The sequence below is a fragment of the Lichenostomus cassidix genome, chromosome 14 (genome assembly GCF_008360975.1).
Source record: "Lichenostomus cassidix isolate B80296 chromosome 14, HeHo_3.0, whole genome shotgun sequence".
Classification (NCBI taxonomy): Eukaryota; Metazoa; Chordata; class Aves; order Passeriformes; family Meliphagidae; genus Lichenostomus; species Lichenostomus cassidix.
In genome coordinates this window covers 9,985,927-10,005,012 of record NC_139495.1, presented here as the reverse complement: position 1 = coordinate 10,005,012, position 19,086 = coordinate 9,985,927, and the positions used below count along the sequence as shown (strand labels likewise).

General features: G+C 42.8%; 1 long non-coding RNA gene across 1 annotated transcript in view; it reads left to right on the top strand.

The window, feature by feature from the left end:
- Positions 1 to 6,460: 6,460 nt before the first annotated feature.
- The window catches only part of LOC146430840 (uncharacterized), a 59,415-nt gene continuing 46,789 nt past the window's right edge, over positions 6,461 to 19,086 (top strand). The window contains exon 1 of the long non-coding RNA XR_014855147.1: positions 6,461 to 7,494. This is a non-coding gene — a long non-coding RNA (uncharacterized LOC146430840). The remainder of the gene's footprint in view (positions 7,495 to 19,086) is intronic.

The window sequence follows — 19,086 nt, the reverse complement described above, 5'->3', positions numbered from 1 at the left end:
GTAAAAACAGGAATTGCCTAGTTTAATTCAAGAGTTGACACTGTTGTCATATAATTAACCCTAAAAGAAGTTTAATGTACCAAGAGCTTTAGTGTTCAAAGTATATCAGGTCTTGTTTTCTGGGGTTTGGAGTTTTTACCTTGCAAATCCAATGTTAATTCCCCTATTTTTTCTGCCTTGCCGCTTTTCCTCTATGTTTGCAGAGCAAGATAATTTGAGCTACAGGTTGTTATGAAAAGCCATATGAAATGACTATATTTAATTGTTGTCTGGACAGCTGGCTAATTCAAGACTTGAGTACTTTTGAATAGCAAAATGTTGGCATTTTCCTTCTCTTGGATTTCAGTCCCCTTTATCAAAAATTTCACTGAATGCTTCATAGCCTTTTTGTCATGTTTGCTTTTAGTTTGCCTTCTAATTTTGTAAAAACATAGGCGTTTAAATCAAGCATTGTAGGGGAAGTCGGTACCTCATAGGCTTTCCATCAATTGTAGTTAGTTTAATGTCTCTGCTTATTCTATGACTAGTTGCTTACGATGGCAAACTAGGTGCACATGGGCTCCCTGTGTATATGTGAGTTCAGGTGTTCCTGATGAAACCTCCTTTGGACAGTGTCTTGTTGGGTTTTGGTGGTTTTGTTTTTCATGGTTGCTGAACTAAGTTTGTTGCTATTGTTGCTGGTCCGTGAGTGGTTTCTCTATTGTTTGTGAGCAGAAGTTGAAATACAGCCAAAGTGACAGGTCATTAACTTCCCAGGGCTAATTAAGAAAGAGATGGGGCCCTCTGCCTTTTGGGTGATGAGTGCCATGGGTGAGCAGCTCAGCCATGAACAGCAGAACTTACACAACTGCATCTTTCTGTGACTTTGTCCTGCATTTCTGAGCTCCTTATCAGGTCTTGTATAAATTCCTACACACTTTTAGCTCCCTTCCTGTCAGTGTGTAGTGGCCAAGCCTCCACCTCCTTTTATTTTGCCTGCTCACACGGCAGGAGCAGCACATCCAGTGGCTGGTCAAGAGCTAAGTAGCTGCTGGCTCTTGCCTCCCAAGCAGGAGATGGGTCATCCCAGATAAATCTAAGTGGAGCTGTTTGTACTTTTTCCTCTGAGATTAGATGAGTAGAGAAAACAAAAGTCGTTTCCCCTCTCTTCACACCTGTGGGTATTCAGAGGGCTGGAGACAGTGGGTAGCTCTGGTGTTCTAAGATTTATAGCAAACTGGATTGGAATCAACCAATCTATTGAAGCCTTCATGGCAGGAAGAGGAGGCAGAAGAGGCAGCACAGTAACGTGAACTATATTTTCTCAAAAAAACAGTGTGCTTTGAGAAAATTCTGCTATGTGCGTCAGCAGCTGCCTAATTTAAAGCAAGGGAGCTGTTCCACTGAAATTTCCTGGCTGTTCCATGGAACCACAATTCTGCCTCCACTGTATTTCTACCCCAGTTGTTTTTGTATCCTAGGCATTCTTTCTAAAGTAAGCTAACACTTCCCTCCTCACTCCCCTCCCCCCCAAGAAAAAAAAAAACAAAACAAAAGCAAACAAATCCTCCATCATTTTCTAGAACTGAGTACGCTGCAGGTGGTTTAAATACCAAGTGTCCTTCTATTTAGAAATTAAAGCCTTTTCCTTATCTCTGGGCTGGCAGATCTTTGACTAATGGACGTATTTTCCTATAATAGAAATTTTTTAAAACTATTCAAAAATACTTTGGCAAGTATTTCTCTGTCAGGCAGTAATTGAATAGAGTCTTAAGATGCTTGATGCTGCCCCTCCCTTTTCTCCTGAGTTTTTTGTATGCATTGCTTTTTGCCTATAAATAACACAGAGATCTGAAAAGGGAAGCCTCTTTTGAGAGGAGATATTGTCATCTGGCAGCTACCCAGTAAGGCCCTATTGGCTGTAAGTCAGTGCTGAGCTTCCCTAAGAAAAAGAAAGTTCTAATATTAGTTTAGGCAGAAAACCAGATCACCAACAACAAAAATAATCATTTCAAAACCTCACTGTATTGTGTTTGCTGTTTAAAGGGAAAGAAACAGAGGATGGTTTATCTTCCTGTACAAGCAGGCGTGGACAGATTTTAATGCTGCAATTGAAAACACGTCTTAATTCCTTTTATCACTGGATAAAGGAGATCCAGTAAGGCTGTGGATGGTCCTTTCTGGCAGGTACCTGAGAGCCATGCACCAGCAGCTGGAGCACAAAAAGCAGTGCCAGGTTCTTGCCTGTGCAGTGAGCTCCAGGTGCTGAGACTAAAAACTCCTCAGAACTCTGCATCTGCAGAGGCTAAGCCTGCCTCTGCCTTGGCTCAGTGCTTCACCTGTACCTCCACACTTAGACTGGGGAATCCAGTAGGCCAGAGAGTTTTGTGATGTTTACCAATAGCTATGGGATGTGTCTGTCATGCCACTGTAACTGCCTCTGTGCTCAAAAATAATACAGCAGAAAACTCGTGTGCCTGTGTGCAAACCACAAAATGTAAATGAGTGTGTGTTGATGTCATGGTTGAAAACATAGCAGGTCAGCTCACTGCCACTAGGTATCTTTACTTGCCCATGCTTAGGAACTGAAATTGTGCAAAAATCTGTTCTGGCCAGCTAGGCATCAAAAAAAACAATGCCTCCTCTTCCCACACCTTGTCCTGTTGATTTCTTAGTTGCATTCATGGTAATTTTCTAAAACAGCCTGATCTGGTTAGTATTACTTCATCACATATTAGGATCTGATATTAGGGTCATAAAAAGCATTTTTAAAAGCTTCTTGAATTCAGAAACTCCAAATTAGACTGAAACGGTCACAATAACTTAATGTAAATGGCCTCCTTCCACCTTAAAATGTTAAAAGATGAAGTACCAAAGTTAATTACATCTTTGTTAGATGGAGTTTTTTCTTCTTCTCTGTCCAGATACAATTCAATGGTATTAGCACTCAAACAGCCATAGTTTATAAGTAAGTTACTGAGTTTGACACCTTCTCTGGCCTCTCTTTATTACATAGAAACTTATCTTGGATTTTCAGCTACATATTACCATAGATATTCAAAGCTGTTTTTTCTGTTATTATTGTGAAAAATGTGGAAGGAGCAAATAGCGCAAACCTACTCTCCATTTTAGAAAGGGTTCCGGCCTGAAAATAACTTTGTTTGTAGTTTGGATGTAGCCAAAAGGTCCTTGTAAACTTAGATAATTGTTTCTGTGCTTCAGGAAGCAAAAAGAAACAAACTTGGAATGAAATGCTAAACATTAAGTTGGTGGTTAGCCTTTAATCAGATTTGAGCACAGTCAAACAGCAATCGTTGTTAGAACTTGATCCCCTTGTTCTCTGCCCCATATTAAACTTCAGAAATCTGAAGCACAAATAAGATAACATAGAGGATGCACATTAAAATCAGGTTAGTATATCCATATGATGATTTATGTCCCAGCACTTTCAAAACCTTAATGAGCTCTGTAAAGCTAATTTCCAGGTGCCCCCTCATATAGCTACCCAGAGCTATATGAGCTGCCACGTCTTTTCTCCCAGCTGGATCAACTTTGATCAACTTTGAACTGTACCAAAGCCATTCATACTTTGCCTCATACAGCAGGAAAATGTGCCCCAGATTCTCTTGCAGTGTATTTCCCCAAGGCACTTCTGGTTTACAGCAGGAATGGGGGAGAAAGTTCAGAACTTAGGTGACCTGGAAGAAGGAAATAATAGATTGTGATAAGAAGTGTGTGAAGAAAGGCTCATCCTCATATCCAGAAGGTAAACCCATTTTAGGAGATGGCTTGGGCTGTCACTTGGTGTTCGAGCCAGAGATTTACAGTGTTAGTGTAGTTTAATGACACTTATAATGTGGATGGATATCTGGTGTAGATAAATGTGTATGCACTGGCCTTAAGAGTAAGGAATATATTTAGCAGAGACTTCAACACAAAAATACAGAGGTTCTCATTATTTCAAAATTGAATCATTGCTGCTGCTTCCTCTTTTCTGGGTAATATCACCAAAATTCCCTAGGAAATGTTTCACAAAAAGGGACAAGTTGGTTTCTGTTTTCTGCTCATTGTCTTCCTTCTGTGAAATAAGCAGTTAATTTGTTGCTCAACTGAAGCATTTGGAATCAAGGACGTAGAACCTGATTAATCAGATGGTGAAATTTGCTTTTCTTAATTGCTGTTATGTAATAAAATATGGCTGTTAAAGGCTTTGTAACCAAATCGCAGTCCACAATAAGCAAATGTGGGAAGGCCAGGGAATTGTTGGAGGTTTATACAGCCTTTTCCTGGAATGATAAGGAAATAGATTTCTTGTTAAAACTGGTACAGCTCAGGGTTTTGTAATGGTTCATGACACTGCAAGGACAGTGCTGATACAGAACCACAGAATGAGTAAGGTTGGAAGGGAACCACAGTGGCTCATCTAGTCCCACTTTCCTGCTCAGGCAAGGTCAGCCCAGAGCACACAGCACAGGACTGTGTCCAGATGGTTCTAGAATATCTCCAGTGAGGGACACTCCACGGCCTCTCTGGACAATCTGTTCCAGTGCTCGGTCACTGCACAGGGAAGTTCTTCCTCAGGTGGAGCTCCTGGGCATCAGTTCTGCCCATTCTCTGGTGCCATTGCTGTGCCCAGGGAGGAGAGCCTGGCCCTGCTCTGAGCCTCCCTGCTCACACTGACAGACAATCTGAGGTTTCCTCTCAGCCATCTCCTCTGGAGGGTGAACAGCCCCAGCTCCCTCAGCCTTTCCTCACAAGAGAGCTGCTCCAGTCCCCTCACCCTCTGTCACCCTGTGCTCCAGGAGCTCCATGTCCCTTTAGTCCTGAGGAGCCCAGAGCTGGACCCAGCACTCCAGATGTGCCCCAGCAGGGCTGAGCAGAGGGGCAGGGTCACCTCCCTGGCCTGCCTGCAGTGCCCTTCCTAATGCACCCCAGGATCCCAAGGCTGAGCTCAGTGTAAGCATTCTGACGGGGGAGGAGAAGGCTTCCTTTCTTCACAAAACAAATGAAAGTGCTCTGAGTATGTTACAGTCCCCTTCAGGATCCTCCTGGCTCTGATAAGCTTCTGTGGCTGTTGTGGGGTGAATCTTCCTCCCACTGTGTGAGCATTCCTTGGGCTTCCACAGCCCTTTAGAGGCCACACAAATGCTCATGAGCTGTAATTGCACTTCCAAAGAAAAGAAAGGATGAATTTTGAGGCATGGACCAATTTTAGTCTGCTTCTTTTTTTTTTGCCTGTTTATTTTGGATGTTGGAAGTAAACCAACAGAAATCACAGAGAATAATGCAAAGGATGTTTCTCATATTGTTTTTAGGGGGGGCGCTGTGCCAGGAAGACTGCTGGAGAATAGGGTACGTCATATCAGCCTACATGAAAGGGAGAGCTGCATATGTGCACATTTCTCTCTTTTCAACAAAGTGTTTTAGCAAAAGCAGTGACCAGGAGAATCATGTAAAGCTACTGAGAAATTATTTGGCTGTCATCAAAGACAGTTTTACTCTCTTTAACCTTGTTTCTTCAGTAGATTAATTGGGGGGAAAAAAAACCTACTAACATTCTCTTGAGTAGAAACTGATGGATACAAACTACTAAGCAAAGTCAGTGGGCAGCTTGTTGCAGGCTTTATCTTTTAAACTTGATATTCTATATTGTGTTGAATCATTTATCAGGAAGGAGCCTTTAACCTGGCAGCAGAGGTCAAGCTGCTTCTGTTAAAGTCCACAGAGAATTTCCCACCTAGCTCTACTTACAGTTGTGCTGAACACTGTTAATTATCTGAGGGAAGTCCTGTGAATTCAACAGGAGTTACTTCCCCAAAGTGGGAGCTCCAGTATCTTGTTAAAGAAATCAGTGCCAACTGTGCAGTTCATGCTAAACCAAGATATCTGGGAAGTTATCTGTGCTGACCATGGGGCTTCCCCACCCAGCTGAGAGCCAAGGCATGTGTTCAGCACCCTGCCCAGTAAATTAGTGCTGCTTCTCTACCACCCAGCAGCTTCATGATCCTCAGACTCTTATACTACAGCTGATCTATTAGCTCGCCCCAAACTCAGTCAGTCTGCAGCCATCCTCTGCAGTTAGTCCTTTGGTAAGTCATTGACTAAAAAACAGGATACTGCCCAGCCAACTCCAAAGAGCCATTGTGCCACTGTTAATAGAGTGCTGATCATGCAGCACTTCAATCAGAAAGTGTTCTAAGGAGACAAGTGGATGTTGTATCCTTAGCCAGCTGCTGCCTCACACCTTCCTGCTGTCACACAGCATGTTGCCACACAGCATGCTGCCACACAGCATCCCTGCATTCCCAATGACCTACTTTTGTGGCAGAGGTGTTTCCCTGTTAAAGAGATTAGCAGATGGATGAAATTCCCCTGGAAACTAGTACAAGCTTGTTATCCAGACATTTATGAATATCTTTAAGATATCTCTATTTACATATTTTTGGGTTCTCTGCCTGGACAGCACCCATATGTATTTTAACTTAAGTTCATTCTAAAGGTAATTGCAGTTTTTGGCTCTCTAAGCTTTCATTGGGAGTAGAGCAGTTTGCTGAGAAGCTTGATAAAAAGTTTGGCACCACCATACATAAAATCAGGGTATAAAACACTTTGTGGTGTGATATGGGTGTATCTTAACACACACATGCATCTGCTCTGCTGGCATTGTGTTTGTAGGTGTTACCATCCTGTTTAAATATTCCCCAGATCAGGCTGCTTACAGGCCCTTTCTTTTGGAATTAGGCTGTTATGTCATATTCACCCTGGTGAGTTGCAGAGCAGGATACACTCCCAGGCAGCCTGCCATGAATGCTAAAGAACAGAACAGAGAACCAGACTGGGGGTGAGGCAGATCTTAGGATCCAAAGCTAAAATTCTGCACCAAGCCAGATCAGGGAGACAAAAAGGCTGCAGGGCAGGTTTAAAAAAAAAAAAAAAGGAGGGGAAAAAAATCATCATAAGACGGACAAACTGTTACTTAAAATGACTGTGTGCAACCACCCCCAGCATGCAGGGTACCCATAAATATCACAATGAAAGTGGCAGAAGATTCATAGTTACCAAAACAGGTTCAAAACTTTATTGACTAATAACTGTACAATACAAAAATATTTGAGATCTGTCACTTCTGGAAGCATTTGTTGCATGGCAGTTGTCTGGGAAATTAAAGCATGTAAAATTACATTTGACATGCTTTAATTAAGCAAGTAATTCCATGATGAAGTAGTTCCTCACAGTATCTCTGTCTCAGATAAGAGAACCACCTAGAGCAGGTATATAGCACCCTCAGTACTTTCCATTAGATGCACCTCTACTGACTTTCTCACAGTAACTTTGTCCCAGGCAGCCTCTTTTCATTCTTACCATCTTTCTTCTTTATAGTTCATCATATCACTGAAATGAGTCCTCATCCTCTGGGAAGAAGAAATTTCACTCTAATTCAGACATCTTGATGACATAGTAGTGTACAGCAGATTGAGAGGTGTCATGTCCTACCACCCCAAGAGACTTCAGCTTGTAAGTGTGCTTCCTGTTATATATTGCTCTAGAAGAGGTGCGAGACCCAACTCACCAGGGTTTTTTATGTCTCCTGAGTGCCTGCTGGATGCTGCTATCCTGTTTAATCAGTTACCTTCATCTGCTTCATGATAGAAGTCACACAACACAGTGCCAAAAAGGGTTGCTGTCTCTAAAGAAGATGAAAGGGATTTTTATGCCTGTATCCTGAAACTGAGGAAACTAAGACTCAAATTGTTTAGAAACCTTTGGGAATCAGAGAACTTTCTGGCTTTCCCTCTGGCTGGCTTTCCTGCAGGAGGCAGCATTTTTCTCCTCCCAATGCCACACCAGGAGACAGATTTTGTGTCCTTGGCTCTTCAGCATTAGCAATCAATGCTGCCCTTTGCCTGCCACCTGCATGGCCACATTACACTCCTTCACCCTGGTGTCCTCATCTTCCATTTTCCCTTTCCCCAGTGTTTGCTCATGGCATCAGAGAGCTTCTGCCTCAGTCAAATATTAGTAAGATGGCCACATTTCTATTAAAACCATTGCTGTTTTTTAAGAAGTGTTTGAAGAAACCATAGAAAATTCTGATTACTCTCTGAAATGAAACTCAATTGCAAAAATGTTTTCCATTTACTGGTATGGAGCAGCACCAGTGCAGCCACCGTAGCCTTTCAGGGCTGTAAGGACAGAGCATTGCACAGCTATGGGAAAACCACCTTGTGTTGAGTTGCATCACACAAAAAGGGCATCTTATAAGGCTTCTTGCTACGGTTTGCTTTATAGCAGCTCAGATGTGAAACCTGAAACATTTGTTTCGTGATCTTTCTGAAGGAGGGGATGAGAATTCATTGGAGAACTTTTTTTAACATCCTGCTCCCAAAACCAAATAAGTTCTCTGCATCTAAACACAGGCTATACAGGAAGGTGTAAAGATGTCTAGAGGAGCTTGGGTTTACTAGAGAATAGTTCCAGAGGAGTTTACTCCAATGCTGAGAAAGATATTTCAGGTCAAAACCTAAAATACTTATTTGTATTTTATTGGCATTTTATGGCATCTTTGCTGTACATTTATTTATATCTGCCGTGACTAGTGGTTTATTGTAGTATGTATGGAATGAGCTGTGATGTTGGTATCAAGAGTTGCTGGTGGCATATGACTGAGCCTTCTGCCTTCAGAAACCAGGGATATGTGACAGCTTGAGAAACTAAAACAGGATGGTAGAGAGGAAATCCTGGAAATGGTGAGCAGAGACTCTGAACAAAAAGGCTAAACCAAGGACAAATCTGGTGCTGTAATTGTGTTTTCCCACTGTGATTTGTACAGTAAAGGGTCCTGAGGAACAGAAGTCTGATGATTCATTCAATTACTGACTGGCCTGCAGTGTCTTTGGTTTGCAATGTAACAGTAAGTTGGGATACAGTAAGAAGCAGTGCATGAATTTTCCTTGCAGCAGAAAGACACCAACCATGTCAGTCGTGTTGAGACACTGGGGAGCACAGGTCAAACAAAGCTTGCACAACAAATCCTTTGATTCTTGTGCTGCTTCTCTCAAAACGTAGCTGCAGAGGGAGGTCAGAGCAAAAGACAGCTGCAACTGAAGAAAGCAGCTGTGTGAGGGCTGCAGCCCCCCTCCTGTTATGTGAGGGGCTAGCACTGACTCAGCCCCTCCCCTGGGAGCTGGGATTGTTTGCAAGAAGTGTGTGGAGCCAGTGCTTAGCCTAGCTGCTCCCATCTGGGAACGTCATCCAAACACAAGCATTGGAGCTATATTGGTTTTCCAGGCCAGCCAGTTAGATTTATCCCTGCTCTGATTGCTTCAGTTTACTGGAGTCATTCAAGGACAAGTCTGACAGCAGTGTACCTGGCAGAGCTGAACATCAGGTTTGAGGATGGGGAAATAGGGAGGTGTAGGACGAAGAAGGGAAGGTTGGGAAGGAACCTTTTTCCTCCATGTTGTGAGGCTGATAGTGACCCCTTCCCCAGACACAGTGGATCAAGAGTTCCCAGGACTGATGGGCATTCACTTCCCCTGCACTTGACAAGTTAGAGTTTTCATGCTGAGGGGTGTACACATAATGCTATGGAATCATTTTTCTCATCTTACCATTATGCTCTTGTGGATCTCCCACACCAACAGCACACTCTGCTTTTCTCACTGGCTCAAGGCTTTGACCCCTATTGGCACCTCCTCTGAGCAAGGAAAGCACTGGCCTCTGCTGCCAGTCACAATTCCTGCCCAACTGCAGTGTCTGGAGTAGGGTACAGCATGCTCCTGGTTTCCCTGTGCTTTGGCTGCAGTCTGCAAGGAATGGTTCATTTGTGGCAGATGCAGAAAAGATGAAAAACTCCCCCCTTCTATTTCAAATTAAAAATCCACCTCTGGTTTTTTTTTTTTTTTTGGATGAATCCAAGCCCAACAAATGAAGAATTCTGACAAAGAGGCTGATTTTACCCACTGACCACAAATAACAGTAGGAACAATGGACTAGTGGTCCTTTGTGATACTCAGTCTCAAAGGACTGTGGCCTCTACGTTATTTTTAACAAGCATATTTATGTGCTCCAAACCTCATCCACAGGAATGAAAACAGCATCATCTTAAATTCAGGTGGTGTGAGCATGAGTGAATGAAAAAAAAATCTGCTTAGATTTCAAAGCATGTTTTACCAGTCAGCTGAAGAAATCTCTCTTGCTGGGGAAAGTAGAGGCTTCAGCATTCCCCAGCCCCCAACACAGGCACAGATCTCCTGTCATGTGAATGAAATAGGCTTGATGCCCTGGTGATAGAGATCCCCGATTTTTCAGGATTTTCTCTTGGGTGAGAAGGGACTTGCAAAGGAGCCATGTTTGTGCAGGGATATATCATGTCAAGAGCAGGGAGAAGAACTCGGTATTTGTCCTGGCATAACAATGACTCGGCATGGGCTCAGTTCCGCTCAGCAGCTTCTCGTCTGGGGCCAGCTTGTAAACTCAGGAGCAAAATATCTAATCAGCTGGTCCAACTGCTGTAGGGTGGTTTCTTTTTAAAAACTGCCATCATGTTAGAACATGTGATTTATCTTCTAACGAAATAACATCCCCACCCTTAATTTGTAATTTAAGGATGCAGAGACTATGATGAGCCTTTTATAAATAACATTCATAAAATCATTTACATGTGTCATAACTGTGCTGGAGGTTGCCAAGGCTTTGCCCTTCTCTGGAGGGGAAAGGGCTGAGACAAGGCTTGAGTATGCATGTGTTGTCACACCCTAAGAGTGTTGATTTATTGTCTATTTTTTGCATCCCAGTCACCTGAGTTGGAACAGCTACAAAGCTCCATCAGATGAGTTCATGCACAGCAGTTTCAAGAGCTCTGTGCAGCACTCTTCTTTATCCACTTATTTCCTCTTTCAATTAAATTTTTTAAAAGTAGGAATTAAGAGATAGCTGACATTGTAAACCCTATATGAGCAATAATTGTGAAAGCAGGAGTGCCCTGGGATGCAGAGCGCAGGATACACACAGCAAACAAGCTTGGAAAGGAACAGGAGCTTTACAACATCCTCTGCCTTGCTTAAGCCCACCTGTGCACATGATCAGCAAAGGCAATGTGTGACTGAGCAGACATCACAGCAGTGTGCTACAGGGCAGGAATAAAACTGCTTCCCCCTAACTATTGGAACGACATCCTTTGGCAGTGCTGGCAGCAGGAGGCCCCTCAGCCACTCATGTCACAGTTCTGCTGACCGTGTTCCAGCAGCATCCAGGGAAGATTTCCTTGCAAAGCACTTTCAGCTGTGCTGATGTCTCAGTCATGCATCTTCCCACTCAGGGTGGCCTATTTCTGTCCCTCCTCTTGGGGCCCAGTGCCGTCAGAACTGATGCGCCACGGAGACCTCGAGTTTCAGGAAAAGGGAACTGCATTTGGCATTCCAGACATCAGTTTTAGTCCCTGCAGAAAAAAAAAAAAATTCTTCCCATCTTCCCAAAATACAAAGATTAGCTACTGAGGATCAATCGGGTTATCATTACACCAGGAGCTGGTCAGATCTCCCGAAGGGATGTTTGTGTGTGCCAGGTGCAGCACAGAGCAGGCTGTACTCTGTGTACCTGCTAATGGCTTTCCAAGGAAAACAAGGCATCATCAGTGTCTAGAGGGGCCACCTAAGGAGTGGGACATTCACACATCTTTGCCTTGAGCACAGAAAGCTTTTCAGAAGTGAGAGCAGTGTTAGGAGTAGCAGTTTCCCTGGAAAGGAAATTCAAATTCCTGATAATCACGTGTTCTAGCACGAAAACTGAAGCACACCACATGCCTCTCCTACTCATATTTTTCTTCTTCATTTCAGTCCATTGTGTTTCAGAGGCCAAGTTGTCTTAAGGCTATTTTTTCTTTGTTTTTTTCTTCAATTGGATTGATTCTTTGTTTTCTTCTTGGAAATGGCCTCACATTTCCTACTGCCATATTTTTTTTACCCTCTTTCTCTTTTCCTTCTCAAAAGTGCAGCTGAAAGAGCTGGCATCACCATACCGTGCCTGCCTGTGCGATGCAGAGCAAAGGTGGCATCCCCTCCCTGGCACACAGCACAGATGTGGGTATCCTAAGCACTCTTTAGAGTCAGTGGTAGAAATGAGCATTTGGAGGGCAGGAATGCCCTGAAGTGTATTAGATTATGCTTTAGGTTGAGGTGAAATACACCTATATGCTTTAGTGTCCACATCAATCAGGGATATGCCTATGTTTAATTAAATTTATATAACCCCACTTTTTGAGTCAGTGAATGTCTTGGGCAAGTCACCAACCTGTAAACAGAATAATATTGTGATTTTACAGAAGACTAAAACTTGTTTAAGTTTTACTTTAGCTAGTTTTACTTTGTGCGGTGCTTTCATCCTATATTGCTTTTGCCTTCTTTTTTAACCTTTGGACCCTTTTGCAATAGGAAGTTGTGTAATTTCTTTAATTGGCAAGGGCTGGTCCAGCATCTGCAGGCAGAGAGATCAGAGCTGGAGTTTAAGACCCCTCTCTTCTTACAGGCTAGAGCTCTTTTGTCCAGAGATCAGCTAACCCCTCTCTTTCCAGAGGGCTGCTGCTGTTCTGGGGAAGAGAGCAACAGAGGATGTTGAACGCTGTCCTCTTTGCTTAGGAGCAGTTTCCTGTCCTGGCTACCTGATGGCACTAGAAAGGTTCACTGCATCAGAACAGCCCTCCAACCTGTGACAGGTGGAGGCAGCAGAAGGCCAGGATTTGCCCCTCTGTTCTTGTAGCCGTGAGGGAAGGTAGGGATGGGGCAGCTGGAAGCATCAGCAGAGTACCTGCAATCAGACAAAACACAAGGCATGGGTGAAGGGCTGAGCAGAAAGCTCAGCAGAAAACGTGCCTGGTGCCCTGGCTTTGGCAGCAATACCAGGTCTTTCAGTTTTATTATGTATTCATAATATTTAGTGATATAAAATTCAAAAGGAAACAAACAAATCCCCAAAATAAAATTTTTGTCAAGGAGAAAAAACTGGAAAGTATAAACCATAAAGTCCAAGTCTCCAGGCCAAAAAAACTTGTTGACCAGCAGGATCCAAATTTAATTGTGAACTTGCACAATTTTATGCAGTCCTATCAATTTCTAGGGCCCAATTCACAGACTTTGTGCATCCCTGAGCCTCCTCTATTTTCTGTATTACTAAGACACATCAAAGTCACCCCAAGATATTTTCTGTGTCACTCCCTGCTTTATCGCATTTTTAATTGCATCTCAGATCTGAGGTCCCTAGATGCAGCTGTGCTTGCTTTTGCACAATTAATAAACTGCACATCAGCACAACTGAAGCCATTCTGCTATTTTCATCCATGCTGAGTTTTACCCAACAACATTTATATTCTTCATTTTTATATTCCACAGCTTTACCAAATTCCTCTTTTGCCATACAGTTCTCTGCTAGGTTTGAGTCTACCATGCATGATTTCTTTACAGGAGCATCCTGACTCATAAAGGGGAGGACAATTCATCCTTCACTTCCTCCTTTGCAGGTTGGGTTCACAGGCTCTGTAGGTGGAGGTGCTGGTCATGTCCTTGAAAAAACACCTCTGCATGTTCAGCTCCATGCATGACAGATGAAATAACAGGATATCCGGTTATTAGTTTTCTTAAACACTTCTGTCTTTTGGTACAGGATGTACCCAAGGGAACAACCCTGCTCAGTCATCATTATGGTGACAGCTTCCTCCATTTGCCCTCTGTGGAGGCATCTGCAGGGGCTCCCTGTTCTTTCACTTTTCCCCAAAAGGCAAGAGACGTGCAGTTTGATGTCCACAGTCAGCAGGTGCTGTGCTGTTTTATCAAGGTGCTATCTAGCTCTTTTTTGTTGGACCCCACACATGAAAGTGGCCTTCACCTGTCAGAGCAGCAGCATTTAAATAAGACAGGATGGTTCTGATGTTGTGCAGTACTGTGGGATAGCACTTCTGAGCTTGTCAGTTAGATGTTCAGGACCTTTGACCCCTGTTACCCTCAAGATTTACAACTTTCAAAGCATGCTGCCGGAAAAATCTCATGCTGTGATGGTGTGAAAAAAAGTTGCATGAGAAAGAACAGCTTCTCGATGCAAACCCCTTTGGTTACATCTTCTATCCTTTCACTTCCTCCTCACCACCTGAGCAAAAAGCAAGCACAGAGCTGTAAGGGCCACAAAAGTAATTGCAGCTCAGAGAATCTACTCATAGTTCTGTTGTTGGCAGCTGAGCCCCACACAGCCCCTTGCTCACACCCTCACAGTGGGTGGGAGTTGGAAGAGTAAAAGTAAGAAAACCTGTGGGTTGAGATAAAGACAATTTAATAGGAAATGCAAGAGCCCCATGCAGAAGCAAAACAAAGCAAACCAAGGAATTAATTCACCACTTCCCATGGGCAGGCAGGTGTTCAGCCATCCCAGGAAAGCAGGGCTCTGTCATGCCTGCAGTTATGTGGGAAGAAAATGCTGTCATTCTGAATGCTCCCTCTTTCTTCTTCTCCAGATTTATATGCTAAGCATAACACCTTATGGTCTGGGATATCCCATGGGTCAGTTGGGGTCACCTGCCCTGGCTGTGCCCCCCCAAGTTCCTGCATACCCCCAGCCTCCTGGCTGCTTGGGTGGGGTGAGGAGCAGAAAAGGCCTTGGCTCTGTGTAAGCACTGCTTGGCAATAACAAAAACATCCCTGAATTATTAACACTATTTTCAGCACAAATTGAAAACACAGCCCCATACCAGCTAACTAGTCAAAACCAGCACAAGTTCTAGCTCAGCTGACTAGCAGATCTTCCTACTAGTGCCAAAGAAGAAGTTGATGCAAAAGATGTTTTCTGTATCCTCAGATTTTTGGCAGTTACATGCACTAAAAATACATGTGAGAGAAGAGGACATAGTCTAAAACCAGCAAGGATTGCCTAAATTTGAGGTAGCAAAGTGACTGAGTTTCACATGTATCGTATGGGAGTGGGCATCAGGAGAGGCTGTGTCTATTAGTGCTTCCTCCAGTTATATTTGAGCTTGTGGATTCAGTTTTAAGCCCTAGTAGTCAGTCCTGCTTGTGTGATTTACTCTGCTCATACTGATAGATGCCTTTCCTCTATAGTTACTTAATTAATTTAATTATGTGGAAACATACCTTAACTGTGAATATAAGTTAACTCCTACTCTGTGCCACTAGCAAAGCTGCAGCTGGCATATGGAGGCAGCCTTGAAATCTTCTGTCCTGAATCGCCAGCTGTTTTTCCCAGGAAACATTCCTGGAATAGAATACATCAACATTTTCCTGCAAGACATTTCGCTAAATCATTTAGCACACAGTGCATATGGTATCTTTTACTTTATCTCTTCAGAGTGCTCTAATATCTAGTGAGCTGCTGCTGCCTGCACAGAATGTACTCATTGGGTTGAAATTCTTGTTAAGATCAGCTGAGCTCTGTGTAACTTGGGAACAATCTGTGTTTCCTGTAGTCAGACCCTGTTTCATGTGCCTCAAAGGCACTTATGCCTTGGGAGATCTATCCCACTAGGACAGCTGTTGGCAACCCAGTGCTTTTTTTGTTCCTGGATCTCCTTGAAAGAGGATGTATGGAATGCTGTTGTAAACACATGTGCAAATAGCTTTGAATTTATACCATAAGCTATTAAGAGAAAAATCAATTCTGCGCTGATGCAGATACACAGCCCTGCAGGCAGTGAAGAAGGTGTTCTTTGAATGACAGTCCCTGCAACAGTTAGGAGTGGAACACAGGAGTGAGAGGCATTGTGAAAAAAATGAGGTTCAAATAACCAGTTAAAGTATTCTCCCAGAGTGGTTGAGTCTGAAGTACATGGTAAGGTCATTAATAATATGCAAAGGATTTTGCATCTGCCCAGGATGTGGGAAAATAAATGTGGCTTTTTTTCTAAAGATTGTATCTATCTTTAATTCTGCAAGTGTAAAGCCCTTGCTTTGTAGTTTAAACAAATTGGTACCAAAAGTTAAAAGGAAAAAGCTGTTCCCAGGCAGAAGTGTGCTTGTGTAAGAGAAGGTATTTACAAGAAGTATGAAGTTGTAACTCCTTTTGGTTTCTACATCTTGTTCTAGAATAAAGACCATTATCTCTCTAAAGGCAAAAGTCCTTATTCATGATTGTAGGGTTATAATGGAGTCCAGCAGCATCAGATGATTAGAAATGCGCTGAGTTGGAGGTGCCTTAAGATAATTAAGGTAATTCCTACCAGAGTGGAGAGTGAACTTCATATTGGGGCATATTCTGGTATAACTGTTTTGACCAAGTAATTTTAGCAGTGTAAAACCAGGCTTGATTGGGCCAAAAGTTAGTGTGGAAATTTATTAGTAGTGGCAGACCTTGTAGCACAGACTGTTGCACTACTCGGTTCCTGCAAGATTGTCTTTCTGAACCGTCACCTCATAAGGCTCAAATTAAAAGACATAGAAGACAAGAATTTAATGTATTTTTAATGTAGACAGACTTTTCATATACTGCTATCTTTGAGGCAATTAAGATGGCTTCATGTTTCCTTGCTCTTTTCCCCCCAAGGCACAGGGTGGGTTTTGGTCTGTTGCTGTGTTAGGCCCAGATTAAAGTCTAACACAGGTAAGAGATTCAAAGCTGTTCGGAGACAAAGCTGAGAACAGAAAGATGAAGAGAAAGGAGTGTCCCATGGGAATGACAAGTCTGTGCTGAAGTCTTTCTCTTTTTACCCACAACTAAATCTCTAACTTACTTGCCCTTAGCTAGCTGACAGTCTTGTTATTAAGGAGCGGTTTGCCTTGAGGGTAAGACTTAAGATCCTGGGATATGTGAACCCTTTCATAACAGCTTTGTTCTTCACTGTGGGAGGTCTAATTCCTGCTATCCATACCTAATATCAACAAAAGGGTATGAGCTTTATAAACAGTGGATTGTTTGCTGGTGTCATTAGTTTTAGCCTACAACATTGGTCCTTAGCACTTCACCTCTGAACATCTGGTGCTGCAGTCACGCACAGGATTCCCCTCACCACACGAGCTGGGTGTGCCTGCACCAAGCAGCTGCTGCCTTGTGTGTATTGACCCTGGTGCTGATGGCAGCTGCAGGGCTGCAGGCAGTGTGTGGCAGTCACTGCAGCCTGACCAGGTGACTCCTTGAAGCAGTGGGCACTGTGGTGAGGCCAAGAGCTGAGCCACAGCTGCTCTGGGAACCATCCATGGTTTGCACTTGCTCACAAGTTGTGCAGACTGCTGTGTTCTGTTCACCCAGCAGCAATCCAGGAACTGGGTTTGGAGCCACTTGTTATCTCTAGCATGTGATCTAAATTATGTCCAAATGTTTTTTATGCTTAGAGATGGAGCTCAGAGCTCCCTTCCACATGCAGTTTTGAAGTCTGGTTCTTGAAAAGAGGAATGTCTAAAAGGAGAAGAAAATGTTTTGCCATTGCCAAATGATTATTGGCAGCATCTGTCTTAACTGACTCAGATGTCACTGAGTTAACTGCAGCAGGCTGCTGGGTGAAATTGTGCTTTAAAATCCTGCTGCAGGTAGACACATTTCTCCTGATACAGTTCACAGCACCCCAATATGGCATTCCAGAAATCCATTTAACTACACCCTGATATATCTTCTCTGCTAAAATCTTTTAAATGTCAGTTACCTAATAACCAGCTGAAGTTTAAGGCAGTTCAAGTGCCTGTGCCCTTTTAGGTTTGGACCCCAGTGACAGAATTATTCTGCTAATCTTCTTCTTGGACTCTGCAGCGTACATTTTTCTTTTATACTAAAACAAATAAAGCACATTTTTACAATAATAAGATAAGAAAATGTTTATACTAAAATATATGGAGAATGGGAGTCCTTGCATGGTTCATAGATGGGATATTTTACTGAGTGTTTTTAAATTAATGTAGGATTTTGTCCCATCTCAGAGCAAACCATATGTAGTAAAGATGCCAAAGTAAACCAGGGATAACAGCAGTACAATGGTTGTGTTCCTGTAAACCACTTCTTTCGTATCTGTGGACTTTAATTTTTTTCTGCACCTCCTTTCCTATTTCCTTCTTGCCCCTGTTTTGACCATATCAGGTTGATATTCTCTTGCAGCCCCCTCTAGCCTTTTGCTCTGGGGTTCACTGTAGACATTCCAATCTCACATCTTCCCTTTTTTCTCTTCAAACATTTATTTTTTGCTTCTCTGAACCTATCTGTGTTTCTCCTGCTCTTAAAATATTAAAGCAGTGTCCCTTTAGATATAAGTTCACTAAAAGTGCTGTACATTAGTTTCATTGACTTTGCTCTATAAAAAGCTGTTATAAATATAGCTTTTTCCAAAGGAAGTATAAACAATCTAAGAAATTGAGATATGTCAGATAAAAGTATAAATATCCACCTATATTAAACAGACTCAGGAAACTGAATTGGAGTATTTACCATGTGAGTATTTTCATTTTGTGATTTACCAGAGCTAGACTTTGTGCAGGTTTTCTGCTCAACATGATCACTAAGTGAAGGTGTATGTTTTTTATCAGTAGGAGTGAGTGGCACAGAGTGCAACCTAGAGTGAAAATAGAAATTGTGTTCAACTTGTCTATGGCACAGCAGCAGGATTTCTCCTTCTCTCCTGCACGCTTCCTGATGCTTTTCCCAATAATTTTAACTACCAAATAAGGGCTATTCTGGGATATTTTCGTGAGATAGTTAGGCTTAGTGATGTTAAACTATATTTTCCTTTGGTGATGTCAAATTCTTCTTTGCCTACCCTTCTATTGCACTTTAACATTCCCTCCAGACTATTCATCCTGATTTTTGGTTAGTATTTACTACAGCAGGAGTATTTGTTCAGGAGAGGAAGGGCCTCTGTAGTTTCAGCCCCCAGCTGGGGGATGCACATCTGAAGGAGCAGCCAGGCAGAACTGGCACCAGCAGGCATCTCACCGAAGAGGTGTGGGTGATGCTGCTGGGTGCTCTAAGTACCCACATGGCTGGGTAGACAGCAAACCCATTTTATTTGGTTTGCAATATTTTGTCTGGGTAGACTTGCATAGGAGACAGGACATGTGTGCATGAGGTAAAATCTGAGGTCATTCACTTCCTGTTCCAGAAGAGGTGAGTGACATGAGTTCTGAGGGGGGCATT